Source organism: Siphateles boraxobius, unplaced genomic scaffold (assembly GCF_051911475.1).
Source record: "Siphateles boraxobius isolate OS27281-9 unplaced genomic scaffold, OSU_SipBor_1 23, whole genome shotgun sequence".
Lineage (NCBI taxonomy): Eukaryota > Metazoa > Chordata > Actinopteri > Cypriniformes > Leuciscidae > Siphateles > Siphateles boraxobius.
The window spans coordinates 1,595,635-1,622,609 of NW_027508844.1; the positions used below are offsets into that span (position 1 = coordinate 1,595,635).

Below are 26,975 nucleotides of genomic sequence, written 5' to 3' on the forward strand. Positions count from 1 at the left end.
TGTAGGATGTAGGCATTTGTTGTAGCAATGTCCACAAAGTGCAGAAACAGGGTACGGTACCAGCGAGCAGTTCTGCGATGGGTCGAGTAATACTGGAGAAGCTGGTCTGACAGGTCAACCCCTCCCATGTTCTTGTTGTAGGCAACGATGGGGGTAGGGCAGGGAATGTCTTTCACTGCCCAGTGTCCATCTCCACCCTTCACTCTCCTCTGGACAGCCTCACCAGAAAACGCTGGATGGATTGTGGAGCACAGCGACACCTCCCGTGTGTCCATCCACTTCACAAAGACCAGGGGGCCCTCTCTGATCCATCTTATGGTGCCTCTCTTGGATTATTTGTTGAGGGCATTTGCTCTTTTACTTGGACACCCTTTCCTGTTGTCCCTGTAAGTACCACAGGCTCCAAAGTTAATGTTAGCCAAACCAAGGAACAGTTTGGGGCTTGTGTAGAAGTTGTCCATATAAATATGGTATCCTGTCCCAAGATGTGATGGCTGAATGAGGTCAATGACAGCATCATACGACAGTCCATGCACGCTTGGTGTGTGTGACTTGCCCACATACAGGTTGAAGTTGAGTGTGTAGCAATTACTTGACTCTGCCAACACAAACAGCTTGATCCCCCATTTTGTTGGTTTGTCCTTCATATATTGGGTCATGCCAGTTTTTGCTTTGGTTGCCATCATTCTCTCATCGACTGCCAGTTCCTTCCTTGGGTGGTAATGAGCGTTGCAGGCATTCCGAATGTCATCCATCAAAGGTTGGATTCTGAACAGCTTGTCATGCTGTGGTGTTCCCTTCTTCTGGTCATTTTTGACATCCTCCTCTGGATCACTGAGGTGGATGTTCCACGATAACGCCCTGAATCTGTCTCTTGTCATGACAGTGGCTGACGACAAACGGCACAGACATGAAGTGGTTTTTTCTCCAGTAGTCCTGGAGACTTGGCAGTGACACTAATGATGTGTACATGAGGAGACCTAGGTATTTGTATAGTTCCTCAACTTCAACATCAGTCCATTTGTACTTATTCCCCATTTCCTGTTTTTTTGCTGCCTGCTTGTTGGTGTTTTTGCAGAGTGTCTTCATGGTATTCCTGGTAAAGTACAGCTGGAACAGGTCCATTGGTGAGTGTACTGAATGCATATTCACCTGGGCTCCTGGTGTTCTGCGGGGCATGAACCTACTGGTTTGTGGGGCAGTATCAGGATCACTCTCGGTTTTCCAGGGCTCAGAACTGTAGTGTGGCTGTCCTGACTTTGCTGGAGATCTTGATCTGGTTTGACTCTTCCTTCCACCCCCTCTCTGTGTAGGCCTCTGTCTGCTTGTTGTCGGAGTGGTAGATGAACCAGGCTGCTCATCATCTCTGTACATGTCAAGACACATGTAAAATGATTAAAGATTGTACATCAAAGTACAAGATGCTCATTGGCACATATGCACAACAATTACAGTGAAGAAGTCGTTGGCAATGAAATTCTTGTTCACACAGCCACACACACACACAGACAAAGAGACACACACACACACACACACACACACACACACACACACACACACACAATATAATATACAATAAGCTAGCAATAAATGTTCACAAAAAGTTTGTCTCACCTCTCGTTGTGAACCACAAAAGCCGAGTCGTCAATCTCATCATCACCACTTTCTGATTCCGACGATGAACTGTAAACAGCGTCCTGGTCGTCCAATCGATAGAACAAGTCGAGGGCTTGTTCAACCGAAAACATTTGCTTCATTTTACTTCCACAAAAAACTCTAAATCTACTCCTAAACTACCTAAACTATCTACACTACTCCACTCCTCTAAACTAGCAATAATATCTCTCTCAGTACGTCTCTCCTTGTCAACTCTGTCAATCTCCCGCCTTTCAATTTCGCTTCTTTGCTCAGTTGGCTCCTCCTCCACTCCCTAAAGTGTGCAGCCTGAAGAGCAGATTCAGCAGATTTACACATTTTTCTCCGTTTTGTTTTATGACAAAAACCGACAAAGTTATTAGAATAAATGCAACGCCTGTCGCATCCCATCTTGCGTTCTTTTACGAACGCGTCAATATTTTTCAATATTTTTTTATATAAAGTTTAAATGATCATATCTCCGTTTTTACTTGGTCAATCAACACAAAACAAAAAGTAGAATAGAGTTTCAAGCCAGCACTTTCGACAGAAGTGGACGGCAGTGCTCAACGAGACTTTGTTTTTATGCTTCGACGTCTTAAACTGGTCATGTGACTTGATCACGCCGGCGTGATCGGCGACTCGGAAGAGTTAACTGAGATTAAATTATATTTACTTTTTTGTTTATAAAAACAATGTAGTGCATGTGTAAATTAGTTAGGCACATGTAATGCACCTTCGATAGTAAAATCATCAATGTTTACTCTGCACAAAAGCTTGTGCTTTAGACATAGGAAGTGGTAACAGTGTAAGTACTTGTGTTTATGTGGTACAATACAACTTTGTATGTGTTTTTATACAATTTCTTTATTTTCTGCATGAACAGGAGTCAAGGAAAGACAAAGGAAAGAAGGCTGAATCTACCCTTTCCAAGTTCCAGCAGGATCCTGACTATGCCAGTGATGCTGAATTGTTGGCAGCTGCAGGTATTTAACATTTAACTCGCCATAACTCTTATTTTAAAATTCATATAACATTTTCTTACTGATGTATTTCAAACATCTGACTAAATACACTACAGAAATATCACACATTTTATGGCACTGATAATGACGATAGTAGGTTTAGTATTTCACTTTAATTTTCAGCAGGGTGAGGGATATTATCAAGCTAGCTGCCCTTTTTCAGTGTAACAGATTAATGTCTAAATTCTTTGTTGGCATTTAGATAACGCATACACAAATCAATTTAATTTGATGTGATATGTTGGATTTGTTTTAAACTATTGCCTATATTTTTTGTAGCAGGTCTATACTAAAATGTTTGTATCAAATATAATTTGTGTTCTCTAAAATAAGATCTGATAACATGGAAAAAAGAAACAAAATTTGTTTATTGTGATAATGGTAGTGTTTGTCATTATATTCACATCTTACGCAATGTGCTCAATACATTTTGTCTGATTTTTTCTACAGAGACAGTCCTTGAAGATTCTGAGGTAGCGGTCTCCACACGGCTGACCACCTGGGGAGAGCTCACACCGGCTGTGAGACAGGACTCTTCCCACAGCCTCAGCACATCTCAGGGAAGACCTTCTTCCCCTGTAGACACCTTTGCCTCAGAAACCGGTGGCATCTTGCTGGAGGGCTGGCAGAAATACTGGGAGCATCCACCTCCATCTACACAAGCCAATGGTATAGCTCCCCCTACATCACGTGGCTGAAATGTGATGAGATGTATGGTCTGTTTAAGAGGCCTTCCAAGTACAAGAATGCCAAAGGAGAGATTTTGGAGAGAAGGCTTTTAAAGGAGAAGATGGAGTTCCACCCACCCCCAATTCGTACTTCTGTCAAGGGAGGACTGCCCAACATGATGGCCTTTTTCACAACCCCTGCCTTGTTCTGGCGCCTAGTTGGTGTGATGCAAGCCAATATCTGCTGCCCTAGCTCCAACTGCCCTGCACCACCAGGTGAATACCTTGAGAAGAAAGGCTTTGGTAGTTATGCCAGGCAAGTGTGTGGGATGAAGTACAATTACACCCTGTTGACGGAGAAGCTGAAGTCTTCACATTGTGAAAAGATGAGGCGGGCAGTGAGTAAGACACATAGTGAAGCAGACAGTGAAGATGAGGACAGTCATCATGTTCAGCAGTACATTTGGCTGGCACACAGTCCCAAGATTGTGATGAACCTGGCCCCGGCCATCAGAAGCATGTTTCCTGCCATACTGTGTGGGAAGCGTGCTATTGACAAAGGCGTGGTTACTCTTCTGAATGACAGGGTCAACAGTGTGTCCATGAACAAAGTCCAGAGACTGCTGCAGCAGGGACATGATGAGTGGTATGTGGAGCGCCGTGACCTGTACCAGACTCTCCTGTACGAAGCCGACACAGCTGGATCTGCATCGCCTCAGAAGAGCATCCTGTCCTTTGTCAAAGCTGCTGGTACTTACACCCCTCCTCTGCCCCGGACTCCCCTTCCTTCTGCCCGTGTGCTGAGACGTGCACACATGATCATGGAGATGGAGAAGATGCCTGTGTACAGAGCCTCAATCCTCAGTGTGACTGGAGAAATCCTCTGCATTGATGGTACAAAAAAGGTATGTGTATTGTATCAATTCTTGAAGTTAAAGCTGCAGTAGGGAGTTTTGAGAAAATGTTGACTTAGCCTGAAAATTTGAACAAGCACAATTTACAGTTCCAACCCCCTTGCTCTCTGCTGCGCTACAGCCCTCCCTCCACAGCTCCTCCCCCACAGCGGAGCCTGCCGGTGAACGCGCAGGCTAGTAAGCAGGACCACCGATGACGGCGGATTATAAACAGTTATGGAACATTCACTAATAGGGACGAAACATCAACAATATGCTTTACATTGACTATGGCCTGCCCATACTTTGTCTACAAACTTGGTCCTCAAATCATTATGTATTTTGCAATACATGTAACTATATAAGGTTGCACTCTTTCTATAAGTTATAGCTACTAAGATAACGTTAAAGGATTAGTTCACTTAAAAAAAAAAAACTTTTGCTGATAATTTACTCACCCCCATGTCATCCAAGATGTCCATGTCTTTCTTTCTTCAGTCGAAAAGAAATTAAGTTTTTTGATGAAAACATTCCAGGCTTTTTCTCCATATAATGGACTTCAATAGGACACAAACGTTTAGAGGACCAAATGACAGTTTCAGCGCAGCTTCAAAGGGTTTTAAACGATACCAGACGATGAATAAGGGTCTTATCTAGTGAAAATATTTCTATTTCAAAAATATATAAACAACTTTAAGTTTTATAAGCACAAATGCTCGCCTTGCTCTGTTCTGTGATGCACGATCGTGATCCTGTTCGAACTCGTTCATCCAAATGAACAAATCTTTTTTCGAGTCATTTCGTTCATTCAACGAACGAAATGACTCGAAAAAAGATTCGTTCATTTGGATGAAGGAACAGGAGAGTCACGAACGACGGTACGCACTCGCGCTCCAAAGCCAAGGCTGCTGAAAGTTGGCAAAAAATATTTACCTATTGCCCAGCAACTAGGAAGTCCACCACTTCAGGTTTTGAAGGTGTTGTGTTCAACAGTTTTGAACACTTCAAAAGTGTAGTAGATGAGGAACTTAAAAAGAAGAAAAAATAACAACTAGAGAGTCAACTACATCTTCAATTTCATCCCCCAAATCACAATAGCAGATTTCTGGGGTATGGTTTGGACCTGATTCAGACCTGGATTAGACCTAGTTTATATTTTGCCCTAGTTTGGCCATGATTTAGACCTGGTTTAATCCCAGTTGTACTTACCTACAACCTCAATTCCAATGAAGTTGGGACATTGTGTAAAACGTAAATAAAACCAGAAAACAATGATTTGCAAATCCTTTTCAACCTATGTTCAATTGAATACACCACAAAGACAAGATATTTAATGTTCAAACTGATAAACTTTATTGTTTTTTGCAAATACTCACTCACTTTGAATTTGATGCCTGCAATAGTTCCAAAAAAGCTGTATCTTGTCTTTGTAATGTATTAAATTGAATACAGGTTGAAAAGGATTTCCAAATGAATGTATTCTGGTTTTATTTATGTTTTACATAATGTCCCAGTTTAATTGGAATTGGGGTTGTTATTTGGTCCTGGTTTAGACATGGTGTGGGTTATTCAGAATTACCTGTGCACAGATTTACATGTCATCAACATTATTTGCACTTTGTGGGTTACAATGTAATTTAATTTGCCAAAAAAGATGTGTTTTTAGTGAATGTAAATATCTGCTTAACATTGCATACTATTGCACTGCATTACCTCATCCCTTTGTATATATTGTATGTATATTGTATATTGCTCAATGTGTACATGTATAAATCTTGTAAATATATATAAAAATCCTGTAAATAATAACTTATTAGTACCTTTTTTGCTATATTTTCTGCTAAATTACTTAATAATTAATGTTTATTCTATTCTGTTTACCTTGTTACCTGTGTTATTGTTATTATGGTTGTGTTGTTTATTTATTTCTGATATGTAGATATATATTGTTGAACAAATCCTATAAATAATAACTTGGTACCTATTTTGCTATATTTTCTGCTAAATTACTTAATAATTAATGTTAATTCTATTCTGTTTACCTTGTTACCTGTTATTGTTATTATTGTTGTTGTTTATTTATTTCTGATATGTAGATAAATATTGTTGAACAAATCCTGTAAATTATAACTTATTAGTACCTATTTTGCTATATTTTCTGCTAAATTACTTAATCTTAATTCTATTCTGTCTTCCTTGTTACCTGTGTTATTGTTATTATTGTTGAGTTGTTTATTTATTTCTGATATGTAGATATATATTGTTGACCAAATTAAAAAAAATAATGTTTCCAAATATATGATTCCTCTCACTGCTGTTTCCCCATTTGTCCAATAGCCAAAGATAGGAAAAGGTAAAGTCTTAAAATCCATTAAGGCCCTTTTATGAGTACATTTTACATGCTTCCTTACAGGGCGAATAGGGCCTATAGAGTGGATAATATCATGAGCAAATTACACTTTGTTCAAGTAGCCTAATATAGTTAATTAGCTTTTTTAAGTGATCTTGCAAACATTGTAACTAAAAGTCTCAAGTTTATTTGTAAGTGCATCCATTTATACTTCAAACAGATATGAGCAAACACATTTATTTTATTACTTGTTTTTTATTGTTTTAATTGAAGCATTATGTTTGTTACATTACGTGACAGACATCATATTATACTTAATGAAGACCAAAATCTCTGACTTGAATGTTTTATTATCTTATTCACAAAAACATAAAAAAGATTAAAAAAAAAAAAGAACAGTAAACCATTTTAGAGGTAAACAAGACTTAAGATATTGATGTCCTGAAGTGTGAAAACATATTTCCATTTGGCCCCTCCCCTCTCTCATCTCTCCTCCCCTCTCTCCTCCCTCCTGCTGATCTGTTTACTTTGTTTCCAAGGTGATCAGGACCCAGGATAAGGACTTGGAGGGGTCATGGGCCATTCCCAGGCATCCTCCCATCCAAGTACTAACCAGGCCCGACCCTGCTTAGCTTCCGAGATCAGACGAGATCGGGCGTGGTGGTATGGCCGTAAGTCAAAACTGCTGCCAAAATTGGGCTATTTAAAAGGTTAAACCATTAGTGAAGAAAACAAAAAAGCTCACAGCACCTGATATTCCCAGGCGGTCTCCCATCCAAGTACTAACCAGGCCCGACCCTGCTTAGCTTCCGAGATTGGACGAGATCGGGCGTGACTTTTTATTTATTTATTTTTTTTTATTAAGAAATTTCAATCAATAAAATACAATAAAAATAAATACAATAAAAAAATACATATTTTCTTCTACATACATCTATACATCACATATCTTCCATTTACATACACATTTTTTAAAAAACTCCTTCACTTCCGGGCAGCTTCCACATTAAATCTTTTAAAACACAACAAACTTTTGGGGTAAAAACATCATAAAAAGCATGCACAATATTTTCACCTTTAAAATACAAATACAGTCTTTCCATATATAATTCAGTTTTCCTTTCAAACACAGTCCAAACATCCAACACAATTTTTTCCTTTTTAGCCACAGTTCTTCTCTCCCATATTGCACTTTTCATTAACATTACACACAGATTTATAAAACTTTTGTTCCCTTTCGTTGTCACTCCGAGTTACGTCGGATGACGACGAATGGGGTTTCGCTTATAAAGCCTATCAACTTTGAGTATTACAAAAGAGCCAATGGCAAAGAAATGCCATGGGTCTGCGGAATTTGCATAGCGTATCTCCGCCCTACCTCGTGGGTATAAAAGGAGGACGCCGGCAACATGCAGGTATGTTTTTCGCTTCGGAGCCAAGTTTTATTCTTCGTTCCACAAGCCATCTCTGAACTGTCAGCTTTACAGATGAGCGAGATTCTCTGGACAGGGATGACTGTCACTTTTCAGGAGATGGTAGCAGGACCACTCCTTCCCCCGGTGGAGGGCCGGGGGAGAATCTTTTGTTCTCCACTCCCCGCTGCTCACCCCCTGGTGGGCAGCACCCTAATGTGGTTAAAGAGAGAAGTGACATGTTCATCCCTGAGCACACAGAGTTCTCGGACGACACGGTGTGCCGCCCCCGAGCCGTGCACCCCTCGTCCGCCTCTGTTCTAGAGCCGGATGACAGCACGCGCCGTCCCCGGACCGTGCAGCTCTCGTCCCCCTCTGTCGCCAGCCCACTGGCAGAGCAGACCCCCGTGGAACGTTCGTCCTTCCCTGGTCTCCTCTGTCAGGACACGTTCAATGACTATGCCCCCACACCGGGCCGCTATGCCGTCCACGTCCGGGACAGTCATTCCGCCTCGCTGCCCCACCGACGGGAAGTCTGTGGTTCGCATGACCCCGCTGGTACAGTTCTTGGGAGCCTGGCTAGAGCTTCCCAACCTGTCCCGCTGGGTCGCACGAACGATCAGGCCCGGCTACGCGATTCAGTTTGCGCGGTCTCCTCCCCGTTTCAGGGGAGTCCGCTCCACTTTGTTCGGTGGCAATGCCCCTATCATGAGAGCGGAGGTTGCCACCCTGCTGGCGAAGGGTGCGATCGAGACTGTCCCTCCAGCCGAAATGAGGTCCGGCTTCTACAGCCCGTACTTCATTGTCCCGAAGAAAACCGGTGGGTTAAGGCCAATCCTGGACCTGCGCGTGCTGAACCGCTCCCTTCACAGGCTGCCGTTCAAGATGCTCACTGCCAAGCGCATTTTTGAATGTGTACGGCCCCAGGATTGGTTTGCTGCGATCGACCTGAAGGACGCCTACATTCATCTCTCCATTCTCCCTCCTCACAGACCGTTCCTTCGGTTTGCTTTCGAGGGGCAGGCATATCAGTACGCGGTTCTCCTGTTCGGGCTAGCCCTGTCTCCTCGCGTCATCACGAAGATCGTTGAGGCAGCCCTTGTTCTCCTCTGAGAACATGGGGGTTCGCATCCTGAACTATCTCGGCGACTGGCTGATCCTAGCCCACTCTCGAGATCAGGTTTGCGAACACAGGTATCTAGTGCTCCGGCACCTAGCCCGTCTGGGCCTTCGGGTCAACTGTGAGAAGAGCAAACTCTGCCCCGTGCAGAGGATCTCTTTTCTCGGTATGGAAATCGACTCGGTTGCCATGTCCGCGCAGCTTACGAGCAAGCGTGTGCAGTCACTGCTGACTTGTCTGAGACAGTTCGAGGGCAAGAGTGCGGTTCCACTGAAACTTTTTCAGAGGCTCCTGGGGCATATGGCATCTGCAACCGCGGTAACGCCGCTCGGATTGCTCCATATGAGACCGCTTCAGCTTTGGCTTCGCGACCGAGTCCCGAGGTGGGCATGGCAACACGGCACTTTCCGAGTACCAGTTACTCCGACCTGCCGTCAGACCTTCACCCCGTGGTCGAACCTCAGTTTTCTACGGGCCGGAGTGCCTCTGGAACGAGCTTCGCGGCATGTTGTTGTAATGACAGATGCCTCCTCCACAGGCTGGGGCGCCATGTGCAATGGACGTGCTGCCGCGGGCTCCTGGATAGGACCCCAGTGCCTATGGCACATCAATTGCCTTTCCGCACTAACTCAAAACGTGCGTACATGTACACCACCTCCTGACCTGGCGTAGGATTTGAGCGTGCCGTACGCCAACGTCCATATTGATAAATATCAAAGTCACCGTGGTTTTGGGTGTACGCTGGAAATTTGGTGTATGCACTTTTGATAAATGAGGGCCAGTGAGAGGTGCAGGAGCAGTGAGAGATGCAGGTGCAGTGAGAGGTCCAGGAGCAGTGAGAGATGCAGTGAGAGGTGCAGGAGCAGTGAGAGATGCAGGAGCAGTGAGAGATGCAGTGAGAGATGCAGGTCCAGGGAGAAGAGCAGGCCTAAATCATTTCAGTATACTCACCTTCGTGCCAGGATCAGTCGGAACTCCATTCCATCCAGGTGGGATGCTGTTTTTAACTTAGACATTTTCAGCGGTTGAATCCCCGTAATGATTAGGCGATTTCATCACATGTGGTGAAGTCCCACCTGCAACTTATTTGACGGGGTCCAAATAGGCTGTCCGTGGTCAATGCATTAACAGGTCATATTTCATAATTACAGTGGTTTTATGAGGTGAAACCTACTGTACACCACACAGGGGACACAATACAACACACTGATGTACATTAAAGCTAATAATTATACATAATTAGCATAAAAATGGACTGTCCACGGACAGCATTTAGGGCACCCGTCAAATAGGTTACAGATGGGATGCTGTTTTTGACTGTAACGCACTTAACGGGGTACTACGGACCCCAGTCTTTGTGGACCGTCTGAGGGGACCCTGAGGGGCCACAGATTTCAAATCGGAGCCATTCGGAGCTATTGGGACCGTTGCGTGGGGATGTCCACCAAGTGCCTATGAAAATTAATGGGATAAGTTGCACGTGACAGTGGCTCCCGTGCGGCCCCCGGGGGTCCGAGGGGCCCCAAACTCTACAAAAAGTTGCGTCAAGTGGCCCTCTGCGACAGTCAGAGGGCCAAGGCATGCCAAGTTTATTTTTAGCTATTTTTTATGCACCTCTCTGTCTCCCATTGATCTCTATGGGAGCATGTGTCTGCAAGGGTTAATTCAGCAGTTAGGATTAGACGGCCTACTAGGCTCAGGAAGCATCTAGAGCCACGATACTCTGGGGCCCGATTCGGGGGCCCGTGGCGGTCGTCCGTGACCAATCTCGAGGTCCTGCGAACTTTTGACCCCTTAGGGCGACTGTTTATTTGACGTCCCACGTGCAACTTATTCCATGGGGCTGTTGGTGGCCAATTAGCGCGAAAAAAGGTCAGAGGGACGCGGAACTCTAGAACCCGTCCCCGGGGCCCGTGACGAGACCCGCGTGTCGGTTTCGGGCCGATCGGGCGTTTCCTTCAAAGCGTTTGGCTGAAACACAAACCGATCTAGAACCACCAAACCCGTGATCTAGAACCGGGGGCCCCGGTTGACGCATACGTCAGTTTCGGGCCGATCGGACCTTTCTGTCCACCCTTCACCGAGGACATGGTCCAATTAGTGGCAGCCCTCTTGCACACACAGAAAGACATATGCTCAGTAGGACCAAAAGTGAGGAGATTTTTGCACAAAAAAATTATACACTTGGAACTGATCTTGAACCCTGCGATCCGGGATCTAGAACCAGGGGCCCCTCGACTACCAGGGCGGCGAATTTGGAGGCGGTGCGACCTTTCGACCCCTGTATTTCCGCCCTCCCACGTGCAACTTATTCAGTTTTAACTTCACAGGAGCTTCCAGGTCAAGGGGGGCTTTTTTCGGCCAAACGAGCAGTTTTGGGCACGGAACTCTAGAACCCGTCCCCGGGGCCCGTGAAGGGACGCATATGTCAGTTTCGGGCCGATCGGGCGTTTCCTTCGAACCGTTTTGCTGAAACACATACTTAGAACCGATCTAGAACCACCAAACCCGTGATCTAGAACCGGGGGCCCCCGGACTACCGCCGTGCCGAATTTGGGGCCGCTGCGACCTTTCGACCCCTTTTGGCCTGTGGTCTGTTTATTTGACGTCCCACGTGCAACTTATTCCATGGGGCTGTTGGTGGCCAATTAGCGTGAAAAAAGGTCAGAGGGACGCGGAACTCTAGAACCCGTCCCAGGGGCCCGTGACGGGACGCATATGGCAGTTTCGGGCCGATCGGGGGTTTCCTTCGAACCGTTTTGCTGAAACACATATTTGGAACCGATCTAGAACCACCAAATGGGAAGGAGCCATCTTCTAAAAGCACATGTGCCTCACCAATAGGTTTCTGTAGTGTAGTGGTCATCACATTCGCCTAACACGCGAAACCGAGCAGAAACAGTGGTTGGATTCTGACAGAAAATTTTAACTGTTTGCCACGCTAGGTGGGTGCAGCGATCATTTCCTTTATATGCTTTTTAATAAGCGTGCACCTAAAGATTTATGTCTGCAACCTGAAGACGTGTTTCCGTAGTGTAGTGGTTATCACGTTCGCCTCACACGCGAAAGGTCCCCAGTTTGAAACTGGGTGGAAACTGTGGGTGGTATTTGCAAAAATTTCGTATGCGATTTTCTGTTGAGCAGGTCAGTACACTTGCAGGGATGTTTGTGGTTTAATCTCTTTAGAAAAGGACAAAAATAAAACAAATGACCATTGAAGTTTCCTGTACAGTAATATAAAATGTTCGGTCTGCCAACAAAATTAGCAGCTTTTTGCCATGTTAAAAACACTGGGCAGTCTATAGTTTCAGTCGCTTTTGAACAAGCGTACCCTAAAAGCGGTGGGACTGATGTCCATATTAAGTTTCCGTAGTGTAGTGGTTATCACGTTTGCTTTACACGCGAAAGGTCCTCAGTTCAAAACTGGATGGAATCAAGTGGTGGCATTTTAAATTTAATGCTCCAATTCGCTACAAAACCCTTGCTTTTGAGACAGGTGAAGGCCATCGTACCAAGGATCTGTAGGCAGACTGCCATGCCTGTGGGTGGTTTTTGCAAAAATTTCATATGCGATTTTCTGTTGAGCAGGTCAGTACAAAATAAAACAAATGACCGTTGAGGTTTCCTGTACAGTAATAAAAAATGTTTGGTCTGCCAACAAAATTAGCAGCTTTTTGCCATGTTTAAAACACTGGGCAGTCTATAGTTTCAGTCGCTTTTGAACAAGCGTACCCTAGAAGAGGTGAGACGGACGTCCAAATCAAGTTTCCGTAGTGTAGTGGTTATCACGTTGGCTTTAAACGCGACAGGTTCTTAGTTCAAAACTGGGCGGAAACAAGTGGATACATTTTAAATATAAATGCTGCAATTCGCTACAAAACCCTTACTTTTAAGACAGGTGAAGGCCATCGTACCCAGGAACTATAGGCAGATTGCCATGCCGAATAACCTCTGTTTTGTTGTTTGTGGAATTTACAAACTGTCACACTGCTTGCAGAGCAGATTATGGGAAGGAGGGATCTTCTAAAAAGCACACTCTCCATCAGTAGGTTTCTGTAGTGTAGTGGTAATCACATTCGCCTAACATGCGAATGGTCCTCGGTTCGAAACTGAGCAGAAACAGTGGTTGGATTCTGACAGAAAATTTAAACTGTTTGCCACGCTAGGTGGGTGCAGCGATCATTTCCTTTATATGCTTTTTAATAAGCGTGCACCTAAAGATTTATGTCTGCAACCTGAAGGCGTGTTTCCGTACTGTAGTGGTTATCACGTTCGCCTCACATGCGAAAGGTCCCCAGTTCGAAACTGGGTGGAAACTGTGGGTGGTTTTTGCAAAAATTTCGTATGCGATTTTCTGTTGAGCAGGTCAGTACACTTGCAGGGATGTTTGTGCTTTAATCTCTTTAAAAAAGGAAAAAAATTAAACAAATAACCATTGAGGTTTCCTGTACAGTAATATAAAATGTTCGGTCTGCCAACAAAATTAGCAGCTTTTTGCCATGTTAAAAACACTGGGCAGTCTATAGTTTCAGTCGCTTTTGAACAAGCGTACGCTAGAAGCGGTGGGACTGACTTGCAAATCAAGTTTCCATAGTGTAGTGGTTATCACGTTTGCTTTACACGCGAAAGGTCCTCAGTTCAAAATTTGGTGGAAACAAGTGGAGGCATGTTAAATACAAATGCTGCAATTCGCTACAAAACCCTTACTTTTGAGACAGGTGAAGGCCATCGTACCAAGGAGCTGTAGGCAGACTGCCATGCCGAATGACCTCTGTTCTGTTGTTTGTGGAATTCACAGACTGTCACACTGCTTGCAGAGCAGATTATGGGAAGGAGGCATCTTCTAAAAAGCCATGTGCCTCATCAATAGGTGACTGTAGTGTAGTGGTCATCACGTTCGCCTAACACGTGAAAGGTCCTCGGTTCGAAACCGAGCAGAAACAGTGGTTGGATTCTGACAGAAAATTTAAACTGTTTGCCACGCTAGGTACTAGCAGCGCTCACTTCCTTTATATGCTTTTTAATAATTGTGCGCCTAAAGATTTATGTCTGCAACCTGAAGACGTGTTTGTAGTGTAGTGGTTATCACGTTCGCCTCACACGCGAAAAGTCCCCAGTTCGAAACTGGGCGGAAACTGTGGGTGGTTTTTGCAAAAATTTCGTATGCGATTTTCTGTTGAGCAGGTCAGTGCACTTGCAGGGATGTTTGTGGTTTAATCTCTTTAGAAAAGGATAAAAATAAAACAAATGACCATTGAGGTTTCCTGTACAGTAATATAAAGTGTTCTATTAATTATGCATAATTAGCCTAAATATGGACTGTCCATGAACAGCCTATTTGGACCCCGTCAAATAAGTTGCAGGTGGGACTTCACCACATGTGATGAAATCGCCTAATCATTACGGGGATTCACCCGCTTAAAATGTCTAAGTTAAAAACAGCATCCCACCTGTAGCTTATTCGACAGGGTCCAAATAGGCTGTTCATGGACAGTCCATATTTAGGCTAATTATGCATAATTAATAGCTTTGATGTACATCAGTGTGTTGTATTGTGGCCCCTGTCTAGTGTACATTAGTTTTTACCTAATAAAACCATTGTAATTATGAAATATGACCTATTAATGCATTGACCACGGACAGCCTATTTGGACCCCGTCAAATAAGTTACAGGTGGGCCCTTACTTTGCCCACCTGTAACTTATTCGACAGGGTCCAAATAGGCTGTTCATGGACAGTCCATATTTAGGCTAATTATGCATAATTAATAGCTTTAATGTACATCAGTCTGTTGTATTGTGTCCCCTGTGTAGTGTACAGTAGGTTCCACCTCATAAAACCACTGTAATTATGAAATATGACCTGTTAATGCATTGACCACGGACAGCCTATTTGGACCCCGTCAAATAAGTTACAGGTGGGCCCTTACTTTGCCCACCTGTAACTTATTTGACAGAGTCCCTGTAAGCTGTCCATGGACATGCCATTTTAAGTCTAATAATGCATAGTTCTTCTGATGGGACACATAGGCCATTCGTGGCCACACAGGCGGTCAGTGGGATGAATAGGCTGTTCGTGGTCACACAGGCGGTTAGGGGGATGAATAGGCTGTCCGTGGTCACGGGGCAGGGCCACGGGCCGTCACTTAGATTGGCCGTGGACAGACGGGCCGTTCGTGGTCAAACAGGCTGTCAGTGGGACGAATAGGCTGTCCGTGGTAACTGGGCGGGGCCACGGGCCGTCACTTAGATTGGCCGTGGACGGACGGGCCGTTCGTGGTCAAGCAGGCTGTCAGTGGAACGAACAGGCTGTCCGTGGTCACTGGGCGGGGCCACGGGCCGTCACTTAGATTGGCCGAGGACAAACGGGCCGTTCGTGGTCAAACAGGCTGTCAGTGGGACGAATAGGCTGTCCGTGGTCACTGGGCGGGGCCACGGGCCGTCACTTAGATTGGCCGTGGACAGACGGGCCGTTCGTGGTCAAACAGGCTGTCAGTGGGACGAATAGGCTGTCCGTGGTCACTGGGCGGGGCCACGGGCCGACACTTAGATTGGCCGTGGACGGACGGGCCGTTCGTGGATACATAGGCTGTCGGTGGGACGAATAGGCTGTCCGTGGTCACTGGGCGGTCGGTGGGATGAATAGGCCTTTCGTGGTCACATAGGTGGTCGGTGGGATGAATAGGCTGTTCGTGGTCACACAGGCGGTTAGGGGGACGAATAGGCTGTTCGTGTCAGTGGGCGGGGCCAGGGGCCGTCACTTAGGTTGGACGTGGGCGAAAAGGCCGTTCGTGGTCACACAGGCGGTTAGGGGGACGAATAGGCTGTTCGTGTCAGTGGGCGGGGCCGTCACTTAGGTTGGCCGTGGGCGAAAAGGCCGTTCGTGGTCACACAGGCGGTCGGTGGGACGAATAGGCTGTTCGTGTCAGTGGGCGTGGCCAGGGGGCTGTTCGCAGGTCAAAGGTGGGACGGACGGGCGCTCCGTGGTCGGTAGGTGCGGTCAGGGAATTTCGCGAAAGGGCGGTCAGGGGGATGCGCGTGCGCTCCGTGGACGCCCGCCCGCAACCTTTTCGGCGCGCGTCGAATCGACTGAGGGCGGTCGGCGAGTCGCCCCCCTGTGCCCGACGCCCGTATCGCGAGCGAGGGGGCCGGATTTCGCCGGGCTCCCGACTTCCGTAGTGTAGTGGTTATCACGTTTGCTTTACACGCGACAGGTCCTCAGTTCAAAACTGGGCGGAAACAAGTGGAGGCATTTTAAATTTAATTCTCCAATTCGCTACAAAACCCTTGCTTTTGAGACAGGTGAAGGCCATCGTACCAAGGAGCTGTAGGCAGACTGCCATGCCGAATGACCTCTGTTCTGTTGTTTGTGGAATTCACAGACTGTCACACTGCTTGCAGAGCAGATTATGGGAAGGAGCCATCTTCTAAAAAGCACATGCCATGATATCACGTTCGCTTTACACGCAAAGGTCTTCAGTTCAAAACTGGGCGGAAACAAGTGGAGGCATGTTAAATATAAATGCTGCAATTCGATACAAAACCCTTACTTTTAAGACAGGTGAAGGCCATCGTACCCAGGAGCTGCAGGCAGATTGCCATGCCGAATAACCTCTGTTCTGTTGTTTGTGGAATTTACAAACTGTCACACTGCTTGCAGAGTAGATTATGGGAAGGAGCCATCTTCTAAAAAGCACATGCTCTATCAATAGGTTTCTGTAGTGTAGTGGTCATCACGTTCGCCTAACACGCGAAGGTCAGTCGCATGTAGGTGTAGAGTGTTGCTAGCCAATAAGAACGCAGGAAATTCCAGGGAGGCGGGCCTGAAAAAATACATGAAATTACAGGTTCGAGTCCCGTCTCGACCACAAACACCATAAAGTGTATCTAGATTAAAAAATGATTAGAAACTCATGTTAAGTACGATTTATATATAATAAACTAACTTTGTGCACAAAATAGAATGAAATGTGTAAGATTTGTTATTGTGTAGGATGTACAAAATGTACAATTACCTTAATAAACATTTACATTATAATAGGGTATAGTTTTCTTTAATATAGAAAATATTTGAATGTGAATAATTGTAAAGAACATTTCGATAATGTTTTAGACCTTTACATTTTACATTGAGATATTTATATTATATTTGTTTAACTATGTACAGAAATCCAATATATATATGAAATATAACCAGTAAACACCAAATAGTAAGTTTCTCGTTTTATTTATAGTACAAAAATATACATATTATTATGTAAAACTAAAAAAGGTAATGTATTAAATACTTATAGAGTAAACAACAATAACATTAATAATAATAATAAAATATAAAGCTGTGGAGAACATAGGAAAAAAACAAGATTTTTTAAATCAAATAATTATGTAGTGTTTAATGATAACAGTTATTAACATTTAGTGTTTACACATCTGAGCAAGATAACATAATGCAAGTCAATAAAATTTGCTTTAAAAACACTAAAGTACTATGCAAACAAGGACAAAACTGTTTGATTTTAATGAACAATGGAAATAAATTATATTGATAGATTATAGATTAAACAACAGCAATAATAATATCTAAAGTTGAGGAGAACAGGAAAAAACAAGAAAAAAAGTATTTTAAATTAAACAATTATGTACAGAGTATAATAGTACCAGTGCTTAACATTTAGTGTTTTTCAAATCTGAGCAAGATAAAATAATGCAAGTCAATATATGAACTTAAAAAAACACTAAAATACAATCCAATACAATAAAATACAATACTTTTGTTATTTTAATGAACAAATGGAAATAAATTAAATATAAAAAAAATATATAAAAAAAAAAAAATATATATATATATATATATATATATATATACACATTAAAAGTGCAATAATATGTATATACATATATGCATAACATTGTGCAAGGAATGTCTTTGTGCTATAAACAGTATTTGAGGTCTGGGCATGTCATTTGTCAGTGAAGTCATTTTTTCTTTTCCTCAATCCACCTCTGCTTCTCAGCCTCATAGAATGGAGACTGCTGAAAGTCTTTCCATGAAATGTCTGCACTCATTCCCTGAGCCTGATAAAGGGAAAACACTTTAGCAGGACAGTAAATGTATTTACCTGCCACTGCAGGGAAACCAGTGTGAATATGAGGACTGTTGGGTGCTTGTTTCAGTGGCAGGTGGCAGAATCTGCACAGACGACCAGTAGGATGCTCCACTACTGACTTTCTCTTGCTTCTCTCCTCAATCACCCTCCTATTTACTGCCCCTCTCTGCTTCGAGGACTCCAGTTCTCGCTGAAAAAAAGGAGTCTCTGCAAAGTCTTCAAGGGGCATTCTGGGGTTGGTCAGGCCCTCTGCTGAATATGTGTCAAAAACATTCTTGGGGCAGTAGAAGTATTTAACATCACCACCTTGATAAAAGAAATGTATTGAGGTGCCATCACCCATGTATCGAGACTTAGGCTGACCACAGGCTAAACAGGATCTAGTGTGCTTTTTTTGCAGCATATGCTGTTGTTCCACCTGTCGACCACCTGTCTTAATGGGTCCAGTCCGAGCAGCACAGGGAGAAGCAGCTAAAGGCAGTGGTGGTGTGCTTGGCAGTTCTAAAAGAGATTCACAAAATTATTAAACGAAGTATTTGTTTTGTGTGCATAGATTAGGCAAACAGATTACACACATTGGCGCCTGTATGAATAATATAATTACCTGTATCTAAAAGAAACTCCTCAGATGTTTTTTCCTTCACTGTCACAGCACTCGGAGTAGAAAAACATTGAAAAATGAGAGTCTGGGGGGTAGCCTCTGGTTCAGCAGCAAGAGGGGTCTCAGCAGAAGAGGAATCCTCTAAGCATTTCTGAAATTCAGCAGAATTAGTGTAATATTACACTATTTATACACTTTACACTTTATAAATTATAAAGTATTTGTTTTTTAAAAAAAAGTCTGTTATCAAAGAACTTTAAAGGCTTACCTGAGATGGAAATGAGAACTCAGTGCCAGATGAAGACTCTTCTTGCATCCCTAGGTCTGTCTTCCTGCTTTTGTGTTTGTCAAAGTCAAGAGGCACAGGTCGACAGCCTGGCTCCACATATTGTAGGCCAAACCTCTCTCTTGTGTCCCAGCTGGAGATGTGGAAGGCTGGATATTTGGGTTGCCCAGTCACTCTTATAGATGCCCTATTTAACTCCATCATCAAAACAGGGTCAAACACTCCAGGTAAGACAAGCCCAGGCTGTTTCAGGTCCACCAGCCGCTGATAATTCCAGCGTGCGACACCAGTCACACCCTGCGCCTGGAACAGCTCAGGAGAGACGCGATTACCCGTTACCCACTGAGCCTGGGGGAAATGAAACCCCTCTTGCTGTGAAGTACCTCTGACAGGGATCCAGATGGCCACAGCAGCTCCTTCACCCTTGACATGATTCAGTTGTAGCGTTCCACCATGTCTGTAGAGGATTTCTTCCTCCACCTCAGGGTCACTCAGGCAGCCTCTAAGGATGTGGATACGCTGAATCCACCAAAATTTTAGCATCGAGGGTTTAAAAAGGAAGATGTTGTTGGGATCCTTTGCAAGATGGAAATGGTGAAGTACTTCTTCCACTCTTTGGACCAGCTCTCTAGGATGTGGCACTTTTGTCCTGCAGTGCGCTCTGATGTGCTGCTTTGTGGGATTAGCAGGCTCAATTCCACAGAACTTGTATGCGTTCCTCAGTTTCTCCAGGTCACTCTGATCTACTACAGAGAAGGCAGAAGAGAGGAACTGGCAGAACGAGCTATACAGAGGATGGTTCTCCGAAACACATTCCCTGGTGAATCGCCGCATACAGTTAAACAAGTCTAGTTTAACCACCATGTCCTCATTGTACTTCTGGCAAGCGGCATTTACATTCTTTAGGTTTCCTGATGTAACCTCTGCCACAGTAGCTTCAGTGGTCCTCCAAGCTTCCCACTGCTGGTGCTCATACTGTCCTGGGTCCATCACTCTGAAAGCAGCACAGCAGTCCCTAAGTACATAAAAGGGAAATACATTTTTATGTATTCATTACCTTTGCTTACACATCTTGATGTGATGTGTGATGAGATGTGATTATTCTTACCTGTCCACCCACTGGTACTTGGCCTTGGGTATGGAGAGCTCCACACCATCTGCGGCGCCATCTTGGTTATAGAACAAGATTTATCTGACGCTTTTATCCAAAGCGACTTACAATTGCTATATTTCAGAGGTCGCATGCCTCTGGAGCAACTAGGGGTTAAGTGTCTTGCTCAGGGACACATTGGTGTCTCGCAGTGGATTCGAACCCGGGTCTCTCACACCAAAGGCATGTGTATTATCCACTGCGCCATCACCACCCCTATATGCCAGCAGCACTGTAGCGATTGGCCATCCCACAGTACATTGACGTCAAGGATTGCTCACTCTCAGACTGCAGCATCACCCAGGACAGGATCATCCAGTTCTCATTCATCACAGCGTAGGATGACATTGTACCAGATGAGAGGATCACTTTTCTAGCAACTTTGCGTGTGTGATCTGATCTGAACACCTGTCCAAAAGTTCCTTGAAGGAGCTGAGTGAGAGCTGCCTCTTGCCGGTGTTATTCCTGAAGCAGGCACTCCACCAGATAATGTGCAGACACAGACACCCCATGCCACCCATCAGTATCTTCGTAACTCCCAAACGAAGCAGGTGTGTCATCCTTGCTCAATGCTCCTGTGATGGTTTTCTGGCCATACAGCCCTGCTTCAGCATCCCTGACGTTCTGCACAATGAGAAGGTAAGCAAGGTGGGCTCTTTCAAACTTAAGGTGAAGCACCTCAGACAGCTGGTTGGCCATGTCATTAGGGGATTTTCCAGACTGCCTCAGTTCATCTATCACAGTTTTACAGATTGCCTTCTTATGGGTGAGGAAGGCTGGCAAGATGTTTCTGAATCGCTGTGGTAGCATGTCCACCCACTGAGGTTTATCAGCGAACCAGTATTTTTTCCATGCCTTATAGCACAGACGTGAAGCAAGGATGTAATATTGCCCACTAGTGCCAAGGATCACTCGGGGTCTTCCCACACCTGAGGACACAACATGAGGATTTGGACAGCTGTAGAGACAGGGCAGGATGTAGTTGTTTCTAAGCCTTTCATTTATACTGTGCTCAGGTTTCCAAATGAAAAAGGGATGGAGCTGGAAGTACTTTGGTGACGGAAGGCCCATGTTTGTCTCTATAAGCTCAGGCTGAGGTGGATAGCGCCACAAGACCATATTCATTAGGTGTCTTACTGGGTGTGATCCTGGCCAGAGCCCCATGGACTCCATCTCTGTTTTCATCCAAATTCTTTGATGAAGAGAGCAGTTCCAGTGGCTAATATCTTGCAAGTAGCTAGTAACAGGTGCTTCCGTCTGTGCAGACGTCAATGATGCAGGAGCTGTAGGTGCTGATTGTGCTGCAGGAGGTGGTACAGAGCCATCAGTCTGTGAAGAAGGTCTACACAGAGGATCTGGTGGACTGGGAGAACTAGAGACTGCATGTGATGGTGGTTAAGGCTGTGGCAGAACTGCACGGAACACAAAGCAAAGGAAATAAATGCATATATATATATATTTACATTTACATTTAGTCATTTAGCAGACGGTTTTATCCAAAGCGACTTACATTTGAGGATTAAACCAAGCGAGTCATCATGGAGAGGCAAAAACAACGCAAGAAGTGCTCAGAATACAAAGTTCAAACATTGCTAAGAGTAGCATAAACCAGACAAGCGAAGATTTCAAGAAAAAGGTTTTTTTTTTTTTTTTCCTATGTTAAGTGCTCACGGAAGAGATGAGTTTTCAGTTGTCTTTTGAATGCTGTCAGTGATTCTGCATTCCGGACGAGGGTGGGTAGGTCATTCCACCAGCATGGAACCGTGAATGAGAATGTTCTGGACAGTGATTTTGTGCCTCGCTGTGAAGGCACCACGAGCCGTCGCTCCTTGGCCGATCGTAGGCTTCTGGTAGGGATGTAGACCCGTAGGAGCGAGTGAAAGTAGGAGGGAGCTGAGCCGGTGAACAATCTGTAAGCAAGTGTCAGCGCCTTGAACTTGATTCGAGCAGCGAGTGGTAGCCAATGCAGGGAGATGAACAGCGGAGTGACGTGGGCTCTTTTGGGCTCGTTGAAGACAAGACGAGCAGCAGCATTCTGGATCATTTGTAAGGGTTTAGTTGCAAATGATGGAAGACCAGCTAGAAGAGCATTGCAGTAATCAAGCCTAGAAATAACCAGGGCCTGGACTAGAAGTTGTGTTGCATGCTCAGTTAGGAAAGGCCTGATCTTCCTGATGTTGTGCATTGCAAACCTGCATGATCGAGCTGTCTTTGAAATGTGGTCTGTGTAGGTTAGCTGGTCATCAAAGATTACTCCAAGATTTCTGACTGACCTTGATGGGGTGATTGAGGATGAGTCTAGCTGGATAGTGAAGTCGTGCCGTAGAGACGGATTGGCAAGGAGGACGAGAAGCTCAGTCTTTGCCACATTGAGCTGCAGGTGATGTTCCTTCATCCATGCCGAGATGTCCGCCAGACAGCTAGAGATACGTGCAGCTACTGTGGGATCGTCTGGTTGAAATGAGAGGTAGAGCTGGGTGTCATCAGCATAGCAGTGGTAAGAGAAACCATGTGCCTGTATGATGGGTCCCAGTGATGTGGTGTAAATGGAGAAGAGGAGGGGTCCAAGGACTGACCCCTGGGGAACCCCTGTGGTCAGTCGATGTGCTTTGGATATCTCGCCTCTCCATGCGACCCTGAATGACCTACCTGTGAGATAGGGCTCAAACCAGTAGAGGGAAGTTCCAGTGATGCCCAGTGATGAGAGGGTGGACAGAAGGATCTGATGATTCACAGTGTCGAAGGCAGCAGACAGGTCTAGGAGAATGAGAACTGATGATTTGGAAGCAGCTTTAGCGATCCGCAGGGCTTATATAAGTATATATATATATATATATATATATATATATATATATATATATATATATATATATATATATATATATATATATATATATATATATATGCGTGTATAACACATTTAATGCACGTGTGTTTAACTATCTTTACTGTTTTTGTTCAAGTAGCTGGGAACAGGGGTTTCAGTCATTGCAGACGGCATTGCTGCAGGAGCTGTAGGTGCTGATTGTGCTGGTTGAGGTGGTATAAAGCCTTCACCCTGTGAAGAAGGCCTACACACAGGAGCTGATGTTGATGGAGGCTGCGGCAGAGCTGCAAGGAAAAGCACAGGGAGGAAATTAAAAACATATTAAAACACTGAATGTACATGATATGTATTTGATTGTCTTGACTACATTAAATGACTAATCATTATTTATTATTTTATTCTATGTATTTTGTTATTTATTCTAGTAATGCACATTCTGATAATGTTCAAATGTCTGTAAGTAAACAGTCCACTTTTTCACAACAAATAAAAACAGTTTAAATAGCATGCATACAATTCATGAAGTGCAATCACCCTCACCACTGGTATATTCAAACCTTAACAGTAGTTAGAACAAAAGAACATGTTTTTTAGAACAGGCAAGAACAGTGCCAAAACAACAAATAAGATAATTAAAAATCAGAAATGGAGGATAAGTCTGTATGTAACCAAATAAGCCTGCAAAACTGATGTGTAAAGTAACCTGTTGTAGATAAGACTGTGGATCCTGTGGCTGCAGATGAAACTAAAAATTAAGCATTATAATTTGAGCGTTTTCTCTCCAGTATGTACAATTTTATACCAATTTTATAAGAATTTGACATGGGTATATATAACACACATGACACGATACTTGATTTACTTACTCAGCTGTGTGAGATATTTTGTTGGAGAAATACTCAGCATCATCCTCTCCAGTTCTTCATCCTCCTCCATTACTATAAAATATAACAAATGCATCAGTAGCTAGGCAGGCTTTAAGAATCAATATAAGCAAACTTGCATGAATTTTATTAACTCACCAGGCTGATCAGAGTCAGTAATGGAAGGAACAGGTGGTCTTGCAGCGGAAGCTGATGGTGAGGGCATCGGAGGAGTGTTTTTGGTCATCTGTTTTTGCTGCTGTTTTAAAAGATACTGCTGCAAATTGTACATTTTGCTGCCTGGCACACACTTCTGCCTCATTATAAAGAAAGCATATCCGTCTGCCCTGGTATCCCAAATCTTCCTCCAAGTGTCTTGTGCTCTGGATCCAAATCCAACAGTATTGTCATCCTCTGTCAAAACTGGCACTGCGTCTGGCCTTTGAGACAGATACTGTTTAAGATCTTCAATTTCCTTGAAGCTTCTTGAATACTCAAGAAAGGAAATGAGGCTATCCTTGCATGGACCCTCTGGGTTGAACTGCCCAGCCTGTTCTTCTTCCTCAACCTTATCGGACAGGTACAAAGCATAGCTGACATCATTCTCTAATAACCACTTGAAAGACTTGCCCTTGTACTTGCCGAACTGAAGAATGCATTCTCCCAACACCTCTTGCTTGTCAGAGACATCCCCTCCTCTATGTAACACAACAGAACGGGCGTTCAACTTGACCAGATCTTCTCTTTGAGGTGTTGACTTGTCCTGCAGTAAGGGGTTGTCTTTAATTCTTTTTGCCTCTTCTGATGGGTCCCGGCGTAAATGGCCCGACGGGCCTTTCCTGAAAGACACTTTGACTTTCCCTGGGAAGAACACTGTTTTCTTCATGATGCTGTTCTGAAATCAGAATGTATTCATTAGCGTCTCAGCATAAGCATTTAAATACTTACAGTAACAAAATGAAATAAGACAGTTAATACTAAAGCATCAGTGATATATATAAAAGAGTTATTTTACAATGCTATAATATTCCATAATATTACTGTTTCTTAACTGAATAAATGCAGCCTTAGAGCACGTACTGTTTATTAAATTTGCATTATTTAATATTCATTATTTAAATTGCTTTAAAAATGTTTATATGTATATATAAAAAGTTAACAAGTTAACTAATTAAAAATGTTAAATTATACCATTAAATTGTACACATATATATATATTTGTTTGTAATTTAAATGTAATATATGTGTGTGTCTGATATTAATTACATTATAGGAGGACCAAACCCGCAGAAATTAAATTAATAAATAAACATGTAAACAAATAAAAAGATAAATTTGATAATAGGAAAATAAATAAAGGAATAAACGACTTGATAAAATAAATATGATTTATTCTTTATCAAACTAATTTTTGTATTATTTCCCTTAATTTATTTTCTGCTTTTATTTATTTGCTAATTAATATTTATATTTGGTAAGCAAAACCAACCAATCTAATTATCATGCACATCAAAAAAATGTAAGAATAGATATAAAACTAAAGAAAGAAAAATAAAAATAAATAAAGATTAAAATAAATAAATCTGAAAATAAATACATATTGGAATAAATAAATATACAAATAAATGAATGCATAAATAAATATAAGAATAAATGGAAAAAACAAATAAATAAAATAATAAATAAATACAATTAAAAATAATACAAATACATTAAAATATAAAAGCAAAAAATTATAAATTAGGGGAAAAATATACAAAAATACATTTGATTAAAATGAATCATATTTATTTTATCAAGTCGTTTATTCCTTTATTTATTTTCCTATTATCACATTTATTTATCTATCTATTTATTCATTTATTTATTCATTCATTTTTAATTGCAGGTTTGGTCCTCCATACTACTGCACATTACATCTTACTCCACTGTTAACATATATTTTAAGCATAGTAAGAGATTATGATGAAACATTCACCTTTACAAACAAAGATACTCTTATAAAATAACAGCTGTATTCACAACGAGGAGTTTACTGTTTCTTATCGTCACAATCCATTCAACATGATAACAATACGATTACATGACAATATACATGCAATTTAAATTATAAAATATTTGAATAATAATGTATATGCGGTCACCTGAGGGAAAATCTGTCTGCAGGTAGTTTAGACAGCAACAAAACAAAACAAGTTTGCTGACAAGTCGGTAAACAAATATCTCTCCGTTCGTAAAACGGGTCTCCCCTCCTCCACTGCGAATGACTGACAGATGACACTATGCTTTTTAAACTACCCGCCACGGAAAAGCGAAACAGGAAGTCTACGTGTGGCCAAAGGTATATTGCATCCGTAGTGTTAAGCACTACCATAGAGAATGAGTGGGAAAAGTTAAGGGAAGTTAAGCTTAACCATTTTCGACTCCCGCCGCGAAAGGTCCTCAGTTCAAAACTGGCCGGAAACAAGTGGAGGCATTTTAAATATAAATGCTGCAATTTGCTACAAACCCTTACTTTTGAGACAGTTGAAGGCCATCACACGCGAAAGTTCTAAACTGGGCGGAAACTGTGGGTGGTTTTTGTAAAAATTTCATATGCGATTTTCTGTTGAGCAGGTCAGTACACTTGCAGGGATGTTTGTGGTTCAATCTCTTTAGAAAAGGACAAAAATAAAACAAATGACCATTGAGGTTTCCTGTACAGTAATAAAAAATGTTTTGTCTGCCAACAAAATTAGCAGCTTTTGCCATGTTAAAAACACTGGGCAGTCTATAGTTTAATTTGCTTTTGAACAAGCGTACCCTAGAAGAGGTGGGACTGACATACAAACCAAGTTTCCGTAGTGTAGTGGTTATCATGTTAGCTTTACATGCGAAAGGTTCTCAGTTCTAAACCCGGCGGAAACAAGTGGAGGCATTTTAAATATAAATGCTGCAATTCGCTACAAAACCCTTACTTTTGAGACAGATGAAGGCCATCGTACCAAGGAGCTGTAGGTAGACTGCCATGCCGAATGACCTCTATACTGTTGTTTGTGG

General features: G+C 43.0%; 3 non-coding genes across 3 annotated transcripts; all 3 read left to right on the top strand.

The window, feature by feature from the left end:
• Window positions 1-12,127: 12,127 nt before the first annotated feature.
• Window positions 12,128-12,200, top strand: trnav-cac (transfer RNA valine (anticodon CAC)). The gene has a single exon. It is a non-coding gene; the product is annotated as a tRNA-Val (tRNA).
• A 952-nt stretch (window positions 12,201-13,152) lies between these two features.
• trnav-aac (transfer RNA valine (anticodon AAC)) lies at window positions 13,153-13,225 on the top strand. Its single transcript has one exon. It is a non-coding gene; the product is annotated as a tRNA-Val (tRNA).
• A 123-nt stretch (window positions 13,226-13,348) lies between these two features.
• Window positions 13,349-13,421, top strand: trnav-cac (transfer RNA valine (anticodon CAC)). The gene has a single exon. It is a non-coding gene; the product is annotated as a tRNA-Val (tRNA).
• Window positions 13,422-26,975: the final 13,554 nt, after the last annotated feature.